General features: G+C 44.4%; 1 long non-coding RNA gene across 1 annotated transcript; it reads right to left on the bottom strand.

Moving 5' to 3' along the window:
• Window positions 1-338: 338 nt before the first annotated feature.
• On the bottom strand, window positions 339-731 carry LOC147863159 (uncharacterized). Its single transcript, XR_015529914.1, has 2 exons — window positions 480-731; window positions 339-382 (listed from the first exon to the last, which is right to left on the bottom strand). It is a non-coding gene; the product is annotated as an uncharacterized LOC147863159 (long non-coding RNA).
• Between the last annotated feature and the right edge of the window lie 20866 nt (window positions 732-21597).

Here is a 21597-nt window from a genome sequence, read left to right as displayed (position 1 = left end):
ATAAGATATAACATAAAAAGATAAATATTTTTTGGAATGATAGTAAAATCCATATAGTAGAGTTCAAACTTTAAATCCAAATATGTAACCAAAAAATAACAATCCATATAATAGAGTTTATACTTCAAATGAAGCATTTTCCAAATCCATATATGTAAATGAGTGTTCATCTTCTCATTTCCAATCTTTTCTTTAAGTTAGAATTAGGGATTCCTGAAAGTATAAAATATGTAAAAGAATTAAGTAATTAACAATAAAAAATTTATAAAAAATCGAATAAAAAAGAAAATAGTAAAAAGTATGTAGTAAAAATTACATTGACTTTGAGGATCTCCAATTGCAACCACCACAATCATTAACTTGTGAAGAATCAACATGATTCCTGTATATATAAAATACATAAAACACGTAAGTAATTAGTAATAAAAATAACAAGTAAAGTCTCAAATAAAAAACAACCAAGTAAAAAGTATGCAAACCTTAATTTTCCTTTGACTATCATGTAAGATGTAATCTATTACCTCATCTTCACTAACAAGATCATCCAAATTCATTATTAGTTCTTTATAAGTAGTGTGAAAATTATCTGTCAATTGAACATTAGATTCTTTTAAAACATCCATCCATGATCGAATACACATTTCAGCTTTGAATGTGCATGAATGAAGTTTGATCCCGTTATCAAAGGTCATTTTTGCTGCTGAATTAGCCTCTTCAGCATGTATAGTTGATGCCGGTAAAACGAAGTAATCACATGCCATCCTATATAGTTGTAGCATTGCAAATTTATTATCATTCCTCCATTGTAATGGATCCTTGTTTGTGCCAGAAGGAAGTCTTATAAAGTGCTCAATTTTTGATCGTGAATCAGAAACAAGACTTTTATTTTTTACACCCATTAATCTCCAAATTTTAGAGTTATTATCATTTGGAGGAATTGTGGTTGAAGCCAACGATGGTTCAACATCACTCAAGAATGAGTGGTAATGGGATGTAATCATGCTTTCAACCAACTTAATATCTAACTCTCTTTCTGTATGATCATTTGGAAGATGCAATCTATGTAACGAATAAAAATAATTAAAACCCAAATAAAAAATCAGCAAGCATGATGAAAATTGTAAGACATAAAGGTAAGCATTACCTGGGATCAAGAAGCATTGCTATGCGAGATGGAATAGACTTCAACGATTCTTGATACTTAATTAAATATTGTAAGCAATTCTCAAACGCGCTTTGAAGCACCTCTTGTGTGAATCTAGATGATGCTAGAAGTGAAGAATCCAAAAATTGATTACAATGATTTAGTAAACAATTATACGCTAGAGATGCTATCGATAATGTGGGATATCTTGACACTCCTAGAAAAGTACAAACCTCTATAGGTGTATCTAGCCATTCCTCCATGGCATGTATGTAGCTCCAATCTTCTCCGGTCAAGACATAACCATTGAAATCACTTGATATTGTTAAATTTGAAACTGTTAAAGTCAATACATCTCTATCCTTGATAGCTTGCCTAAACATTTCCAAGGTAGAATTCCATCTTGTAACAACATCAAGCCTTGGGGGTTCTCTTTCACGATGTTCAGCTATCCTAGCATACTTCCTAAATACTTCCCCTCGAACCTTACTAGATCTTATAGTATAGAGAACTGTTCTCAACTTTTCTGTTGAGGGTGAGATAACCTCTAATGCTGACTTGATGCCCAACTGAAAAGTATGTACCATACACCGTAATATATGTGACGGAGCCAAAATTTCCTTACCATGTTCATTTTGTAACAACGTCCTCAACTCCTTTGCAGCCACTTGTGCATCACTAGCTCCATCAAAAATTGTAGCTAATAGTGGATTAGAAATATTAAAGGATCGAAGTCGACGAAAGAGGGCATGTGCACAACGTTTCCTTGATCCTACACTTGGAAATATATGCACAAAATCCAATAACATTGACCTTGACCTTGCTGTCTCAGGACATGCCCAATGAAGTGTCACCGAGTAGAAGCCCTTTAGACTACTATTTCACCAACCATTAAAAGTTATGGAAAATCTTGATTCGCATTTAGATAGCAAATCTATCACTTGATGGCACAACACCGCATACATTTCTAAGATGGAACGTTGTCGCGTTGCTACGCGCGTGCGTGGAGAAGGGCGGGACCACGGGGGTCTTGGACTAAGGAGTAGAGGAGAAGGAATCAGACACGGAATGGAAGCTTTGCTCAAGAAGAAGAAGAATGAACAAGAGGAAGATGGAGACAAGATGAACAACAAGATGTATTAAAACGAGATGAACGATTACAAAAATGGTGGCCGCGTAGGCCGCACCAAACGACTACTCGAAACCCTGACCCTAACCCTAACGCTCGACCTATGTGGTATACCTCGCACACTCAAAATAGGCAACCCTCACAATGGTGCCTTCCCTCTCCTTTTATAGCACAAGGAGGGAAGACCGTTTACAAAAACGAGACTAAAATATCCCCTTTCATTCAAAGGGGATATTTGCCTTGATTTGGGGAGGGTGAGATTGATGGCCCCCCTTAACTCCCACCTCCTCACAAACAACTAGGTACCTATGTACCGCATAGTACCTCTCTCTCTCTCTTGCGTGGATGTGTGCACAAGACCACATCACCTTTATACCTTAGGGATCTTATGGGGCATTTCTAGCACCATACCCTTTTCCCCTATTATTATTACAAATACATTATGTACGTGTGCAACGTTGCACATCGCTCTTTGGCTCTCGTTGCTCGGGTTTCCGCTCGTGGACGAAAATCTTCACGACATCCGCCCCCACATAACCGCACATCCACCGGTATGTGCCAAAACATAGGGGAGAGAACACGAGATTTTCGGCCACGACGACCGACCGAGTCCTTAGCGTCCTCGTGGGCTCGCCCGGTTTTGTCTTCCACTTCGAGCAAGACCACCCCGTCCACATGAACCACCGCCGTCTTCCGGTCCACCATCCTCACCGAATGGTCTCGAACCATCGGCGCCATCCGATCCGCCACACTCGACGATGTTCGCCGAGTCGTTGCCTCCACCCAATCCGCCACGTTCACCGTGGGTCCCTGAACCACTGACTACATCTGACCCGCCGTATCCGATGCCCATGCTTTCCTCCCCGTTCGGTCCTCCCGAACGCCGTCGCCGACCCGGTTGCTCTTCCTTTGTCCGCCTCGTATATCCTCCGGATGCGCTCCCGGTCACATGCCGGATTCCGCCCTTTGCGTGCCGCGCACCTCCGAATGCGTGCTCGCGCTTCGGTTCTTCGATGACCCCATCACGTGCTTTTTGCTTTCCCCTTTTTCGCCGTGCTCTCTCGTAGTAGAGCGTATTGTCATCCCGACCTCCGTGTCGGTGTCCCTTGAGGCTCTCGTTACCGCTTTGCCTCGACTTGCGCCCTCTTGGCTCGCTTGGCCTTGCATGCCCTCCGGGAAGCCGCGCTTCCTCTTCCCGGCGCGTAGCCCGTTGCTCTCCGCGCACCTTCTTCGGTTCTCAAGACACGACTCTCCGCTCATGCCGATCGTGTTCGGCCCATGTCGTCGGTCTTGGTGTTTTGCCGCGCCGTCCTTCGTCCCGTGCTTGCCTCTCGAAGTCTTGACCCGACCGTCATCGTTTGTCAATCGTTGTCGCCCATCCGCCGTATGCATGCTTGTGTCTTGGCCCTCCACCGACCGTATTGCATGCGTCTCATGTCGCGCTTCATCCGCAGTAGACCCGACCTCCGCGTCGGTCTCCAACTCCTCGCCTCCACCCACCGTTTCTTCGTTCTCCTTTCGATCCGCAACCGCTGATGCCTCACGGGTAGGTGTGGAGGGTTCCTCCCACTCTCGGTCCACCACCGAGTCCTCGCCTCTCAAAGGCTTAATCGGTCCACCGTTTCCGGTCACTCGTTGACGCTCTCTCGGATGCATGCTCGTTCTTGGGCCCTTCACTAACCGTAATGCATGCTTCGTGTTACGCCCTTCATCCGCCGTAGACCCGACCTCCGTGTCGGCCACTTCTTCCTTTGTCACCGTAGCTCGCTCCGACCCGGGCTCGCCATCTTGGACCCGCTCGTCCATCATCTCATACCGGATACTCGCTCCGATAACTTTGTCCGCTTCGGCCTTCGACTCCTCGCCGCCACCCGCCGTCTCTCCGGTCTCACGTTGATCCGCAACCGCCAAAGTCTCTAGAATGGGTGTGGAAGGTCCCTCTCGCTCTCGGTCTTCTAGCAAGCCGTGATCACCGTGCCCACTAGGCCTCCTCAATACGCTCACCGGCTCTTGTCGCGTGTTGTGACTCGTCCTCCCCGATCTCCAATCATGCCGACTTAGCCTTCGCCCGGATCGGTCTCGGCCGATCGAGTTCCGGTTTGGTCGGCTCCCTTCCGTAATCGTAACCGGCCGGTACATGTTTGTCCGCGCAAATCCGGCCTTGCCGGTTCTTCTTCGGTTTGGGCCCGGTTGACCGGACCCCGCTTCACCCTTCTTCCGCTCCGCCTCCCGATCGGGTCGGATTACCGACCGGCTCATCTTTCGGTCGGGTCGGTTCCCGACTCGCTCCTCGATGCCGCTCCGGACCTCTCCTTCGGTCTTTTTGCACGTGCCCACTCCGGGCCTCTCATCCTCACGGCCACCGCCCATCTCTCCGATCTTTTGTCCGCGCTCGGGTGCAACTGCCGAAGTCTCCGGCCCCGGTGTCGAGGGATCTCGCCTCCATCCGCTACAACCCTCGTCTTCGTCATTTCGGTTGCCCGCCTTGCCGTCGTCACCGTTCGTCTCTCTAGGTCTCACACCGGCTCTCGGGCCGGTTGCCGGAGTGTCTAGGACCGGTGTGTGGAAGGTCGCGGCACCGCCGCTCGTCTCCTCTTCTTCCTCGATTTCGCAAGCCTCGAGTATGCTCGCGATATCCTCGTAGAACATTTCGGGCAACCGCGTCCCGAAACTTTCGCCCACTCTCGAAGTGGCGTCCATTGCTCCGTAGATATCGGCCTCATCCATGGCCTTCCTCTTTCCACAAGTTGAGAGGGTCGCTCGCTCCGCACCCTCTCCCACACCGTCGCCGTGGTCGTCCGCCTTGTCGCCGCCACCGTTCGTTACCCTAGGTCTCACGTGGGCACTCGGGCCGGCCGCCGGGGTCTCTTGAACCGGTGCGCGTAAGGTAGCAACGCCACCGCTCGTCGATGCTATGCCCGTAGCCTCCTCCATTCGGACATCTTCGTCCGTGGCTACCCCGCCTCCGTATATGCAAGCATCAATTATGCTTGCCGCCTCCTCTTCCACGGTCTCCATACCGTTGCCTCGGTTGCCCGCCTTACCGCCTTACCGCCTTACCGCCCGTCGCTCTAGGTCTCACGTCGGCAATCGGGCCGACCGCCGATGCCTCTAGGGCCGGTGTGTGTAAGGTCGCGGCACCGCCGCTTGTCTCCTCCCCGCTCGATGTTTCGGGCCTCCATGCCCGAATTCCCTCATGTCCGCTCGAATCGGCAATCGCCGCCTCACCGTCCCCGACCTCGTCCTCGGTCGATCTTTCTCCGCCTGTCGAGAGGGTGGCTCGCTCCGCACCCTCTCCCATGGTACCGATGTACCATTTGTTAATGTATCCGGTCACTATTTTGTCTTTTCTTTTTTAATAATATTTATTATTATTATTATTAGATAGTAATATAAAACAAAACGAAAGTTTTGTTTCTTTAGTAATTATTACCCTTACTTTATTTCTTTAAAAGGGTAAATGTAAGTTACGTTTTTTAGTGAATAAAGAAAGAAAAGAAAAATAATAATAATAATAATAAAGAGGAAAACAAAACAAAACGACCGTTTTTGTTTTTGAGAGAGACAAAGAGAAGAGAGGGTGGAAAGGAGATATATATATATATATATGGGAAGAGGTGAGAAAAAAAAGAAAGGTATGAGGAGTGTGAAGCATAGTGAAGCATAGCGAAGCATAGAGAAGCATAGTGAAGCTTGGTGAAGCTTGGTGAAGCTTGGTGCTCAACTCATCTACTCCCAATCTCCTTTCCATCTCCACTACTCAACGTGAGATCTACGCGGCTACTACTTCGACTTGTGGACGTTCTTATCCGGGTTTTCTTCTCTCTTCTTTTCTCTTATATGCTTGAGACATAATCTTATCCCTTTGGATTATTGTACCATCTTTGTCGGTAGTACTATGCTACACATCTCTACTTATTTCTAGTTTATCTAGAAGTAGAATTTGTACTTGTGTTGTATCTCTTTGGTGATAGTGGATTGGTTTTGGACTTTTGTCCCATGGTTGTTTCCCTCATTGAGGGTTTTTCCACGTTAAATCTTGTGTAATCTTTGTTGTGCCATTGTGTGTGTTTCTTGTGTTTCTTTTTCATTATAATCGAGCATAAAACGTGACGCGTGTTACACTCTTACGTGTCTATACCTCATCACCATTCTCTTTCGGCCACGTCATCCTCCGATCCGCTCGGGCCCGACTCCGCAATAAGCCCTTCTTCGGCTTCGATTTGTGCCTCTACGATCTCGTACGCTTCCCGCACCAAGGCTTCGATGTCGAGCTCCTCCGAACCGATTTGCGTTGAGCTCTCTTCCGGCGCTAGTGCGTAGTCGGTCGCCGCTCTCTCTTCTCCGCCGCTCGCGGGCCGCGTTGTGGCCGACCACCTCTCATCGCATTGTATGCATGCCCATTCCACCTCGTTCCAATCTTCGGTGAGGCCGTATGCCCCTTCATCGTCTTCGAGGTAGGGAAAAATGGCCATTCTTCCCCTTTCGTTGACCGACTTCAAGAATAGTGGGACCTTGTCCGCCCCCACCGATTCTTGATCCCGGACCGAAAGTTGGGAAAACCGGAGATCGAACTCCCGGAATGCCTTCACTGCGCTTCGAGGAGCCTTTGCCGACGGCACCCATAGATCGAACTCACGTCGATCGTACTTGTACGCCTCTTCTTGTCTTTCTCTCCTTCTTGCGAAATCCCTTGCCATTCTCGTAATTACTTCCGCGATGTCTCCGGCTTCCATCTCCTTCCTCCCTTGCCGCCTCTTCACGTCGGGTTCACCAAATATGTCGCGTTGCTACGCGCGTGCGTGGAGAAGGGCGGGACCACGGGGGTCTTGGACTAAGGAGTAGAGGAGAAGGAATCAGACACGGAATGGAAGCTTTGCTCAAGAAGAAGAAGAATGAACAAGAGGAAGATGGAGACAAGATGAACAACAAGATGTATTAAAACGAGATGAACGATTACAAAAATGGTGGCCGCGTAGGCCGCACCAAACGACTACTCGAAACCCTGACCCTAACCCTAACGCTCGACCTATGTGGTATACCTCGCACACTCAAAATAGGCAACCCTCACAATGGTGCCTTCCCTCTCCTTTTATAGCACAAGGAGGGAAGACCGTTTACAAAAACGAGACTAAAATATCCCCTTTCATTCAAAGGGGATATTTGCCTTGATTTGGGGAGGGTGAGATTGATGGCACCCCTTAACTCCCACCTCCTCACAAACAACTAGGTACCTATGTACCGCATAGTACCTCTCTCTCTCTCTTGCGTGGATGTGTGCACAAGACCACATCACCTTTATACCTTAGGGATCTTATGGGGCATTTCTAGCACCATACCCTTTTCCCCTATTATTATTACAAATACATTATGTACGTGTGCAACGTTGCACATCGCTCTTTGGCTCTCGTTGCTCGGGTTTCCGCTTGTGGACGAAAATCTTCACGACAACGTTTAATCGTGCGCCTTGTCTTCACTTGATATCCAGACACAATTTGATGTATGAACTCCTTAAATTCAAGTGACTCCACATGTGCATGGGGCAATATTCCCATCAGAATATACTTTGTGATGGCAGCATCAATTTTATTCTCTAAAACACGAGATTCTTTAGCAGAGGCCAACAAACAACACAGTGATGGCATCGTCGTCGAGGTGTGCCATTATCCATATATGATATGATGTGAGCATCTATCCATGATGTTCGTTGCCTTTTTCTTGAGCTGCTTGTAGTTGTTGGCCCATGGCTAACATTAACTGACGATGACTCCATTGTTGCATGAGTTTGAGATGATGATTCCATTTAATGTTGTTCCTATAAAACTCAATCAACACATATCAATCACTCAAATAGCACATATAGTTCCTTCTTTTCTATAAAACGTTATATAGAATTGAATTAGATTACTAAAAACTCACCCACAGAATTTTCTGGTTTAATCAGCACATGAAGGTCATCAAGCATCAAAAGATTGAGCCTACTTACCAAGCATGTGGTAAAATGTTCCTAAATATTGTTTGCTGGAAGCAATGGCCTTGCTAATTCCCAAATGATAACAGAAAACATAGCCCAAGTAGGTTTCACTAAAAAGCTGTGTAATTGAGCTTGGTTATCTTTGAATTTTCTAGGATCTTCATTAAATGGGTTTCTGTTAAATTATATACATGCTATACAAGAATTAACGAGGAAGATATTAGCATCACTATTAGCGTTTATTGTTAGCCTGGTAATTCCTGATGAGGTGATTGATTTGTTTGCAATTTTGATAATGGAGGATTCAGTGATTCATACCATGAAAAGAGGGTACAAACAGGTTCTGGCAGTTACCTAAAACAAAGATAGGTACAAACAATTGCCAATTTCTTCACTTTTGGTTAATTGCCATATTATATGAGACAAGAAAATCAAAGAATGGAGCACAAAAAAACTTGAACATGCTTTTTGAGACTAGCAGACAACGCACTCGTACATAAAAAGGTAAACAAATAAAATACAAAACTGATATATTTACCAAAAATAGAGTTATCGAAGCTTGAAGAAAGAAGCATAAAACAAATGGATGAACATATCCATTTAAGTTGTAACTTGTAACACAACCAAACAAGTCAGCATAAAACAAATGGATGAACATATCCATTTAGAGATGGCCTTTCTTTGCCTTTAGAGCTATTTTTATCTTGGAAACTTATCTCTTTCACATCCGCATATTGGGATTCTATGCACAATGTTTTTTTTAAAGTACCTGAAATCAGCCTTTTTGTGGCCTATCCTACATCTATGGTATCAAGCAATTGCCCCTTGCGCTTGGTCCTATTTTTTTGTTCAGCTTTCATAGGATACACATTAAGTGTAACAGTTATTGAATACCATCTCAAGCACGCAGTGATATCATTTAATGATGTTGTTGGGCTGCACGAATGCCCAGGCGGTCTTGCAACACATGATGAACAACGTTTTTTGAGAATACATTGATCTATTCATTGTGGTGTTTCTTGAAGACATCGTTATCTTCTCCCAACACTGATTGAGCAAAGAAAGCATGCCTGCGTAGTTCTAGCCTAGTGTCATAAACACAGACTTTTATGTAAAGGTAACCACCTGAAAGAATCCTGGGCATCAAAGGGAAAATGTGAAGGAGTTTTTGGATTGAATCTGGATATACTTTGGTAATGTGGTTTTTTCTGCTCTGAGATACCTACAAACATTGGGATTTTTGGGAATTTTCCTGTCTTGGACCTGCTTTCACAATGAAACTTCTTCATGAAGCTTCAAGTGCTTCTCCATCCAATTGTTACAAAGAGCATCATTATCTAATCTGTTATATAGATGCAGACATTGTTTCCTTTTTCTCTTTCTAGAATTACTTGGTGAATGAATGTATATTTTTTACTGTCTTAGGAGGAAGAGCTAACAAGGTTAATTGCAAATCAAAATGTCGAGGCTTCTGTTATTGGGACGTGGATTAGCTTTCTTGAAGACACCTGGAAGCTGCAATATTCTTGTGTTTAGAAAGTAAATGAAGATGCTTCGTAAGTTGATGTTGAATTCACGAGATGTTTGTTGTACATGTGCTATGTGATATTTGATATGCCCAACGTAGTTTCTGTGGTCATCCTAAATAAGTAAATTCTCTAGAAAAATAAAAGCGAGTTGCAACAAAACACTGCATCAATTCAGTATGATGTCAAGTCTAGCATACATGGTCATCTAAAATGTCTAGGGTAGTTATGCACGTCAATGCAAATTGTGCAGAAAAAAAGGAACAATTGAACGTTAGAAGAAATCGAATAATTTTCAATAAAGTGGAAATTATCAAAATTATCCTTTACTTGGGCAATATGCCATACAATTTTGAGACAATCCCATCAATGTCACCAGTTCATCTTTATTCTCAGAAGGCCACATTTCATGCAGATCTAATCATATCTGATTGAGCCCTAATCAAATTCCATCAACCGCAAAACATTCAAACTGAATGCTGATATGACGAAACTCTATCTCCGCCAATAATGAACTGTACGAGCCAATTCACTCTAATCTAATGCTCTAATTCTATCAAGGTTTTGGCCCAATCAGTATACTATACAAAGTGCTCACCGTCCTCATCTATATCAAGTTTACCTTGGGAATCTTTCTAGAAGCAAGTGGTTCTTCAGAAAGAGTAAAGGATCACATCATGGATATGTACACACAAGCTCACGAAAAGCTAACAAATCAAAGTGTATCTCAGGTAGTATTGAGTACAAAATATACATCCATCCCAGCATATCACAAGGAAATCATTCAAATTCATTGTTTCCTTCTTCAATAATAATATTCTTGAATATTACAATTTACCAAGATACAAAACCTATGTGTGAGAGAGAGGGTGTTTGATCCATACCTGTGTTATAGTAGCAGCTGTAAGAGGTTGAGGTAGAAGAGTGGAATGGAGTATGGAGGTATGATACGTGAGGAAGATAAAATGATAGGAAGAGGGATGAAGTGGTTGTAGCCTATTAGCTTGTTGCCGCCTACACAGTGCACTTCCTTTTCGAACTTCTTGCACAGATGAGTCGGTGAGTCGTGACTCGTGACAGAGGCCCGAGGGATGAGGTTTAATTTTTAAAATTAAAAGTTGAAAATGAGCACTGAAAAGTGGGGACTTAGAGACTGGTGTGAAAAATTAGGGCCCAAGGGCTAGGGGTATGTATGAACCTATAAACCTATAAACCGAACCACATATATAAGGAACTGATAAACCGCATAAACCGATAAACCGTCAAGTTTAAAACCAAACCAAACCAACACCAAAACGACCTAACACTTTATAAACCAAACCAAACTGTCTATTTATATTTGAACCGATAAACCGTTAAGCCAGGGTTTAATGGTTCGGTTTGGTTTGAGCCAAAACCGTGCCCATTGCTATTCATACCAACCACCTAAGTTCATGTGAATGCACTTTTCCTTCACATTTACTTGGACCTAATGATTTACTCCGAGCAGTCGGGTATATCAATGGAACACAAGCACATTTCTTGTTTGATTCTGGTAGTTCTCACAATTTTCTTAATGATCACTTTGTGCATCAAATGGAACTCCACATAAACGCAAGTGATCATATCTATCAAGTTCACATGGCAAATGGAAGCCTTCAATACATTAGTGGCATTGTTTGTTAACTGCCAATTCAAATAGATACCTATTTGGAGAAGCTTGACTTTCATGTTATGAAACTACAATCCGCAGATGTCATTTTAGGATACCCTTGGTTTTTTAATAAAAACCCTTCTTTGTCCATTAATTGGGTTAATCACTCAATCACATTTGAACTTAAGAATTGTAAGCATTTTATTCAATGTTCCAAACTTCCTTCTCGTTTGCTTGTGTCTTCTAAATCTTTAAGTGAGTATTCTAGTTCATTAATTTATTCGTGTGTAATTGATCCTGCGCTTCAATTTTATTATTTTAATATTGACGCCACACCATTACCACATTATGAACAACGATTATTCGACTCTATTTTAGATGATTTCAAGACGTGTTTCCTAACCAATTGCTGCTTACTTTACCACCAAAACGTAATGTGGACCATCAAATTGAACTCATCTCTGGTGCTGCTCCTGTGAGCATTCCACCTTACCGACTTAGTCGATTAGAAGAGGATGAGATTGCTAAACAACTTAAGGAATACTTGAGTATGAGCCACATTAGGTATAGTAAATCACCTTGGGGTGCGCTAGTTCTATTAGTTAAGAAGAAGGAAGGTTCATGGTGAATGTGTATCAATTATCGCCGTTTCAATAAAATGACAATTAAAAATGCATATTTGTTACCTCGTGCCGATGATTTGATTGATCATTTGCATAGGGCCTGATATTTTACGAAAATTGACTTACGAACAGGTTATCATCAGATTCGCATTGCCGAGGATGATATTCCTAAAACCTCTTTTCGTACGCGCTATGGTCATTATGAGTTTTAGTCATGCCTTTCGGGTTGACTAATGCTCCAATCACATTCCAACAAGCGATGAATGACGTTTTCCGAGATTAACTCGGTGATTTTGTTGTTGTCTTCTTGGATGATATTTTGATATATAGCCGTACCTTGCAAGATCATGTTGAACATGTTCGATTTTGTTGAGCGAGCAAGGTCAACCGGATCCGGATCAACTGAATAAGCCTGAGCAATATTGGCATCCAGAAGGATGAGCTGGATCGGTATCCGGATCGGGGAGACGGATCGGAGAGCCGGATTCGAGCGGGAACCGGAAGCCTAGTAGTAGCCTAGACTACTAGGTAATCATTGTCTCGTAATTAGTGTTAGTTGCACGTAGGAATATTGAAGTACTTGTTAGTCCTTTATGGACTTGTATAACTAGTGTTGTTTAGCATGTTGTATGTACAGAGTTACAGAGTATTTTCATTTTTTTGAATCTACGTTTACGTTATGCTCTCTTTGTCTCTCCCACGTATACTCTTTGTATACTAAGCTTCTCCATTAAACCTTCATCTTATTCTCTGTTGCTATCTGACTGAGCTGGTTCTGTCTAATGCTTCCGCACATTTACATTCACATGGTATCAAAGTGTGAGGGTTGAGAACCTCTATAGCCGACAGACGCTTTCAAAGAAAAACCCTTATACTCGGTAAGGACAGACAGAGAAAGATATGGACAGAGCTATGGCGAGTTCACTTCCCACATAGAAGCTCGACCGGAGCAACTACACATCATGGTCATATAAAATACACTAGTACCTGCTGGGGCATGGATATTGGAGCTTCGTGGAAGGAACGAATGAGGTAGCGCCGGAGCCGGCACACAATGACTTCCTGGTTTGAGAGCAAGGAGTGAGCCGAGTATTGTATTGCCTTGCGTCCTGTGTGCACGGTCAAATGCTCGGCTACATAAAGGATGCAAAAACGCCGAAAAAAGCCTGGGGAAATTTGAGGAAGATTTTCGCCGTGAGTACCACGACCCGTAAGTTGTAGCTCTAGCAAGAGCTGAACAACATCTGGCAAAGAGACATGTCGGTTATGGACTACACCACCAAGATAAAGGAGATTTGTGACGCCCTTGGGTCCATCAACGTGACGGTGGACGAGGACGAGATGGTACAAATCTTCCTCAGTGGCTAACGCAAAGGTACGGGCCAATCCAGACATCAATCTACACTCAGGAGAAGCCACCGACTTTCTTCGACTTGCAATCGATGTTAATGATCGAAGAAAACCACGCGAGTGGGTCTAGGACCACTCAATCGGACGACCGAATGCTGTACACGGAGACAGATTGGCCCCATGGACGTGGTGGACGAGGTGGGTCTGCACGCAATGGAGGCAGCCGACAAGAGTAGAACCGAAGGCACAAAGATGGTGCCAACAGCAGTTCCGGACCCTCCACAAGCAGGGGAGTCAAAGCAGTGCCAGAAGCAGGCAAGGCAAAGTCAACACGAAATGCTGGTATTGTGGCAAAAACGGCCACAGGGAAAGTGAGTGCTGGAAGAAGCGCGCCGATTTGGACAAATCCAGATCCGGCAAAACTGGTCGGGAAAACTGGCAAAGCTCGCACTACACGGAAGGATCGGAGGGATCCGTAACTGGGAAAACCGGAAAGGGGCCAACCTTCATGATGAAGCACAAGGCTAACTCGACGAAGAAGACTACTTCCAAATCGGAGGAAGTATGGTACGTTGATTCCGGAGCATCCAACCACATGACGAGCCATGAAGAATGGTTCTCTTTTTTGGAAAAACCGAAACAACTGGGGATTGTGCATGTCGGAGAAGTCCCTTTTGAGTCATGTTGGACAGAAGGGGAAGCTGATGAACATACTACACATTCTGACAATCACAAAGAACCTGGTATTGGTCGGACAAATCGTCAACTAGGGGATGCAAGTGCGGTTTACGCACCTGGGGTGCTTCATAGAGGAAGAAGGCTGGATAATTGCGCAAGGTTGTAGAGAAGGGAGGATGTTCATCCTCATCACTAATGACATCGGCCCTGCCATGTTTGCCAAAGGAAAGAAGATTGAATTAGATATCGATCTGTGGCACAAACAGGTCGGCCACGTCAATTATCGGAGGCTTGAAGACCTGCAATCGAAACAAGTTGTGTTCGGATTGCTGAAATTCAGTGGCCGGAAGGCCCAAATATGTGAAGCTGGAGCCGTAACAAGCTTGATCTACTACATTCAGATGTATGGGGACCGGCACAGAACGTTCGTCTTGGCGGGAGTCGATACTTCGTCTCCTACATCAACGACTACAGCCGGCACACGTGGATCTACCTCATCGAACAGAAGAGCAAAGTTTTCGAATGTTTCCAGAACTTGCAAAGCTTAGTTGAACGGGAAACGGAGAGGAAGGTCAAGTGCTTGCGATCGGATCGCGGAAAAGAATACATTTCTAGCCAAGTCAACAGTTATCTGCAGCAGAATGGAATTTGGAGATAATTCAGCTGCAGATACACACCGGAGCAAAACGGTGTGGCCGAAAGGAAGAACAGGTCGATTGTCGATGCGGCAAGGGAAATGCTGGAGGAGAAGAGCATGACCCAATTCTACTGAGCTGAGGCAGTCCAGACGGCCATCTACATCCAAAACCGGATCAGAGACAAGGTGTCAACACATGAGCTGTATTTAGGGTGGAAGTTGAATTTGAGACACCTTCGTATATTCGGTAGCATAGAATATGTGCATGTACTGGATGAGAAGCGGAGGAAGCTGGATCCGAAGTCAGAGAAGTGCATCCTAGTCGGCTACTCGCAAGAGCAAAAGCAGTATAAGTGCTATAACCCCCGAACAAAGCAGGTCCGAGTAAGCTGAGATGTCGAGTTTGATGAGACAACATCATGGTACTCCCTACCGACTCCAACTCCTGACGAAGACCCGATTTTGGAAGATGAGGCTAGTGAGCCCAACAAGGTCAAGGAAGAAGATGAAGAACTCGACACTCTAGAAGAAAGTACGATCTCATTCAGGCTAAGTGGACTGAATGAGCGGTTCAGTTGGGATGACCAGTCAGATGAGGAACCGGTGAAGTAGTGGAGACTCTACCGTGCTCTCCCCGCGCAAAGAACCGAGGAGATGGTTCATGTGCAAAGAGAAAGGGAAGCGGAAAATGTCGGAATACGAAACCCGCAACGTTGAGTCGGATCGGAGTGACTCCGAGTACGGAAAGGATGAAGGCGAATCTTCAGGAACGAAGCCTGAGCCAGCCAAGAAGGGCCCCAAACCGGGTGATGACAAGTTACTCCAGTCTTCCCACCAGAAGGACCCCGTTACTTGGTACAGGTACAATGAGTACATGGTGCATCATTATGCGTACATGACCAAAGTGGTGGAAGTGCGTGAGCTAGAGAGCTACGCAGAAGCGGCAAATGACGCAAATTGGAGTGCCGCTATGGAAGAAGAAATGCGGGCACTTGATGCCAATGACACATGGGACCTCGTCGAGCCTCCCTTACAAGAAAGAGTGGTTCTCTTTCTTGGAGAAACTAGAACAACCGGGAGTCGTCGAAACCGGAGACTACACTCACCCAATCGTGCATATTGGAGAAGTCCCTTTGAGCCACGTTGGACAGAGGGGGAAGCTGATGAACTTATTACACGTTCTGACTATCACAAAGAACCTGGTGTCAGTTGGTCGGATTGTTGACCAGGGGATGTGGGTGCAGTTTATGCACCTTGGGTGCTTCATCGAGGAAGAGGGCCAAATTATTGCGGAAGGGCGCAGAGATGGGAGGATGTTCATCCTCGACACCAATGATGTCGGCACCGCTTTGTTCCCCAAAGGACAAAAGATTGAATCGGATATTGATCTCTGGCACAAGCGGATCAGCCATGTCAATTACCGGAGGCTTCAAGTCTTTCAAAATGAAACAAGTTGTTTTTGGTTTGTCGAAGTTCAGTGGCCAGAAGGCCCAAATATGTGAAGCCTGCCAACTCGGGAAGCAACACCGGCTTCAATCCCCCACCGAACGAAACCATAGCCGTAACAAGCTCGACACAGAACGTTAGTCTTGGCGGGAGTCGATATTTCATCACCTTCATCGACGACTACAGCCGGCACACATGGATCTACCTCATTGAGCAGAAGAGCGAAGTCTTTGAGTGTTTCCGAAACCTGCAAAGCCTGGTTGAACGGGAAATGGAGAGGAAGATCAAGTGCCTGCGATCGGATGGCGAAAAAGAATATTTTTCCGGCCAATTCAATAGTTATCTGCAGCAAAAAGGAATTCAGAGAGAGTTCAGGTGCAGATACACACCGGAGCAAAATGGTGTGGCCAAAAGGAAGAACTGGTCGATTATTGACGCGGCAAAGGCAATGTTGGAGGAGAAGAGCATGCCCCATTTCTAATGGGCCGAGGCTGTCCGGACGACCATCTATATCCAAAACCGGATCGGTGACAAGGTGTCCGCGCATGAGCTATATTTCGGGCGCAAACCAAATTTGAGACACCTTCGGATATTCGGTAGCATTGCATATGTGCATGTGTCAGATGAGAAGCGGAGGAAGTTGGATGCAAAGTTGGAGAAATGCATCCTGGTCGGTTACTCGCATGAACAAAAGGGGTATAAGTGTTATAACCCCCAGACAAAGGAGGTCCGAGTTAGCCGGGATGTTGAGTTTGATGAGACGGTATCATGGTATGCCTTACCGGCTCCGACTTCCGACCCCGACCCAATACCGGAGGATAAGGCTAGTGAGCCTGAACCGGTCCAGGGAGAAGACGATGGGTTCGAGACTCTAGATCTGAGTCCGGAATCGTTTCGGTTGAGCGGGCCGAACGAGCGGCTGAGTCGAGATGACCAGTTGGATGAGGAACCGCCGAGTAGTGGAGACTCTACCGTGCTCTCCCCGCGCAAGGAACCAAGGAAATGATTCATGTGCAAAGAGAAGGGGAAGAAGAAGATGCCGGAATACGAAATCGGCAACGTTGAGTTGAATCGGAGTGAATCCGACTCTGGAAAGGAGGAAAGTGGATCTTCGGGAACGAAGTCCAAACCAGCCAAGAAGGGCCTCAAACCGGTAACGATAATTTACGCCGGTCTTCCCGCCAGAAGAACCCCGTGAAGCGGTACGGGTACAATGAGTACATGGCGCATCACTATGCGTACATGACCAAGGTGGCAGAAGTGCGTGAGCCGGAGAGCTACGCAGATGCGGCAAAGGATGCAAATTGGCGTGCCGCTATGGAGGAAGAAATGCGGACACTTGATGCCAACGAGACATGGGACCTAGTTGACCCTCCCCGACACTGTAAACCGATCAGATGTAAGTGGGTATACAAGGTAAAGCACAATGCCGATAGTGTGGTTAACCGGTACAAGGCCCAGTTAGTGGCGAAGGGATACGCGCAGATCGACGGAATTGACTACGACGAGACCTTCGCTCCGGTAGCGAAGATGACGACGATTCCTGTGGTGCTGGCGGTTGTTGTGGCAAGGGGGTGGCATCTTCACCAGATGGATGTGAAGAATGCATTTCTTCAAGGTGATCTTGAAGAAGAGGTCTTTATGACCCAACCCCCCGGTTTCCAGTCGGAGATGAACAAGTCGGTAGTATGCCAGCTGAAGAAGTCACTTTATGGCCTCATGCAAGCCCCCTAAGCTTGGAATGCGAAGATCACGCACCGGTTGTGTAAGATGGGGTTTGTGGCCTCCAAGTCCGACTCTTCAGTGTTCATCCAGCAAGGTCTGGATGATCCGGTTTGCATCTTGTTGTATGTTGATGATCTAGTCATCACTGTTGAGAAGCAAGCTCAACATGGTATGTGATGCTTATGAGAAATAAGCTATAGTAGCTATTTAGCTACTAGTGAACAAAAAGGTAAAACAACTATTTAGCTAGTGACAGCTAATTAGCTAGTGAACAGCTATTTAGCGACTGACAGCTAATTAGCTACTGGCAGCTAATTAGCTGCATGTGTAATAACTTATGACTTAGGTAAAAGTAAGTGAGAGTGAATAGGAAGTAAGTAGTAAGAAAAAACAAAGAATAGTGAGTAGAGAACTCTGAGAGAGTGAGAGACCAGAAGACTGACGAGAGCAAGTTGAGCTCTACATGTAATAGAAGAAAACCATTTTGCTACTACAGAGGTAAGTCCCCTTTCCTTTCTCTGTCTGTTTAGAGCACGCTAACGATCCAGCACACTACGATCCGCCGCGCACACAAAAGAAGAGCCCGAGTGCCTTCTTCACGTTTTCTTAACATGGTATCAGAGCAGAGTTGCTCATAAAGAAGAGTACAAAAGTGCATAGATCTGAGAAAGGTATTTCTCTGTTTGCTGATCTGAATCAGAAAGTTACTTGTTGAAGTAATTGTAACAGAAAACCTAGTTTGGAAGAGATAATGGCTGCAAAGAATGCGGGCCAAATAGTTACAGAGAAACTAGATAAAAACAATTTCCCGGCGTGGAAATTTAGAATGACAAATTTCCTAATGGGGAAAGGATACTGGGATTACATTGAAGGAGACCTAGAAGAGGCTCCGGAGATCCCAGAAGAAAATGCCACAGCAGCACAGATTAAAGCATTCAAAGATTGGAATCAAGGGGCAAGGAAGGTAATGCATTGGCTCTCACTTAGCATCTCAGATTCGATGCTTGGGCACATATAGGATGCTATGCTCCCAAAAGAAGCTTGGGACAGTTTGGTAAAACTGTTTGCAGTAAACACAAAAGCTAGAAAGCTACAGTTGAAGACTGAGCTAAATACCTTAGAAAAAGGTAAGATGTCAATAAATGAGTATGCCCTAAAAATCAAGAGTATATGTGAATCACTTGCTTCTATCAATGTGAAGATAGAAGATGATGACAAAGTGGAAATATGCTTAAGAGGCTTAGGACCTCAATACAAGAGTTTTAAAACTTCTATGCTCACAAGGGATAGTATCCCAAGTTTTTCAGATCTGGTCTCAATGCTTGTGGTAGAGGAAAGGAATCAGATGGATGATGCAAATAAAGGAAACTCAGAGAACGAGGGGCAAGCCCTCTATAATAATGCCGGAAGAGGCCGAGGAAGAGGCCATGGAAGATTTGGCTCAGGAAGAACCAATAATAATGGTTTTCAAGGAAGAGGACAACAAGCTCATAGAGGAGGAAACAACAACAGAGGCAGGGGGAGCAACCGAGGTAGAGGTAAGCAAACTTATGTAAATGATGATGGCTGCTGGTATTGTGGTAAACCAGGCCATACACAGGCTGAATGTTACAAGAAACAAAATGATGAGAAAAGAGGAAAAGGACAACAGAGTAACTATGCCTCTACTAGTGAAGATTGTGAAAAGGAAGGTGTTTTTGTAGTGCAACATGAGATAGCAGCAGTGGCTGAAAGCTCACAGAAATGTAATGAAGAGTTTACGTGGTATGTAGACTCGGGGGCATCTAACCATATGACTGGACATGCAAATTGGTTTGAGAGTTTAAGAGAACCAGAGGTTCCTGGTTATGTACAAACAGGTGATGACACAACTCACCAAATAAAACATGTTGGAGATATCCCATTGTGGGAAGAAAGAGGAAAAACCAAGTATATGTTGAATGTGATGCATGTTCCAAACCTTGCTAAGAATCTGATTTCTGTTGGACAGATTGTAGAGCAAGGTATGCAAGTGAAGTTTAAGCCAAGTGGATGCTATATAGAAAAGAATGGGAAGCTCATTGCAAAAGGGAAGAGACAAGGAAGAATGTTTATCTTGGATGTAGAAATGCCCAAACAGATTTCAACCATGTTTGCAAATGGAACGAGTGTAATCTCATCTGTGGAAATGTGGCATAAAAGGATTGGCCATATAAGTATGCAAACATTAAAGAATATGTTGAGAAAAGATGCAGTGGCTGGACTGCCAAACTTGAAAAAGTGTGAAATGGGAAAAGTATGTGAAGCATGTCAATATGGTAAGCAAAACAGGTTGCCATTCCCTCATGAGAGACATGTAAGCAAAAATCTGTTGGATTTGGTACATACAGATGTATGGGGACCAACAAAGAATGCATCTATTGGTGGATGCAGATTTTATGTTACATTTATTGATGATTGTTCACGGAAGACATGGGTGTACTTCATGAAGGAGAAAAGTGAAGTATTTGACTGTTTTCGTAAGTTTAAATGCATGGTAGAAAAGCAGGCTGGTACAAGGATAAAATGTTTGAGATCTGATGGAGGAGGAGAGTATTTCTCCAATGAATTTTCTGATTTTTTGTGTAATCAGGGAATAAGAAGACAGTTCACATGCCGATATACTCCACAGCAAAATGGAGTTGCTGAGAGGAAAAACAGAACTTTGGTGAACATAGCAAGGGCAATGATGACTGAGAAGAACATGCCATTATACTATTGGGCAGAAGCTGTAAATACAGCAAATTACATTTTAAATAGATGTATTACATCAGGAGTACATGAGGCAACTCCTGAAGACTGTTTTTATGGCAGGAAGCCTAGCTTACAACACTTGAAAGTGTTTGGATGCCTTGCATATGTACATGTGCCTGCAGAAGTAAGAAGTAAGTTGGATCCAAAAGCAGAAAAATGTATCTTTGTTGGATATTCAAAAGAACAAAAAGGGTACAGATGTTATAACCCTGTGACTAAAAAGATTGTGACAAGTCGAGATGTGATATTTGATGAGTTGGCTAGTTGGTACAGCCCAAAACAGAATCTAGAGACTGATGAAGACTGTCAAAATGAAGACAAAGACAAATCAGAAAATGTAGAAGACTGTCACAGAGATGGAGACAAGGTTGGACAGCAAAGTCCAACATCAACAGAATGTTCTGGACCATCAAAAAGCTCAGATGGTAAATCTGATTCAAATTCATGGAGTGGAAAAACTGGACAGAAAAAATCTGATGACAAAAAAGGAAAACAGAAAATGCCAGAGTATGAAATCCCGGATGACCTATCAAAAAACATGGAAGATGAAGATTCAGATATGTCTTTGGATGATTTCCTTGGAATACAGGAAATGAAAATCCCTGGTATGGAAAAGGCAATAAAGAATGCAAATCAGGAACTGAGAAGATCAGATAGAGAGAAAAAGACTGTGGAAAGATTTGGGTATGATACATATATGGCTATGCACTATGCATATATGTCTAAGGTGGTACAGATCCCTGACCCAAACAGCTTTGAAGAAGCAAAATCTGAGAAGAAATGGATGGATGCAATGCAAGAAGAGATTGATGCATTGGCTGAGAACAAAACGTGGGATTTAGTGAAGTTACCAAAAGAGAAAAATGTGGTAGGCTGCAAATGGGTCTACAAGACAAAGCATGACTCCAATGGGAATGTAAGTAGACATAAAGCAAGATTGGTTGCAAAAGGATATGCTCA

Source organism: Azolla caroliniana, unplaced genomic scaffold, assembly GCF_043228905.1.
Source record: "Azolla caroliniana isolate FFs.n. ecotype wild unplaced genomic scaffold, voAzoCaro1.0.p SCAF_6, whole genome shotgun sequence".
NCBI classification, from domain to species: domain Eukaryota; kingdom Viridiplantae; phylum Streptophyta; class Polypodiopsida; order Salviniales; family Salviniaceae; genus Azolla; species Azolla caroliniana.
Note: the sequence above shows the minus strand (reverse complement) of the source record. Positions and strands in the feature narration are given on the sequence as shown.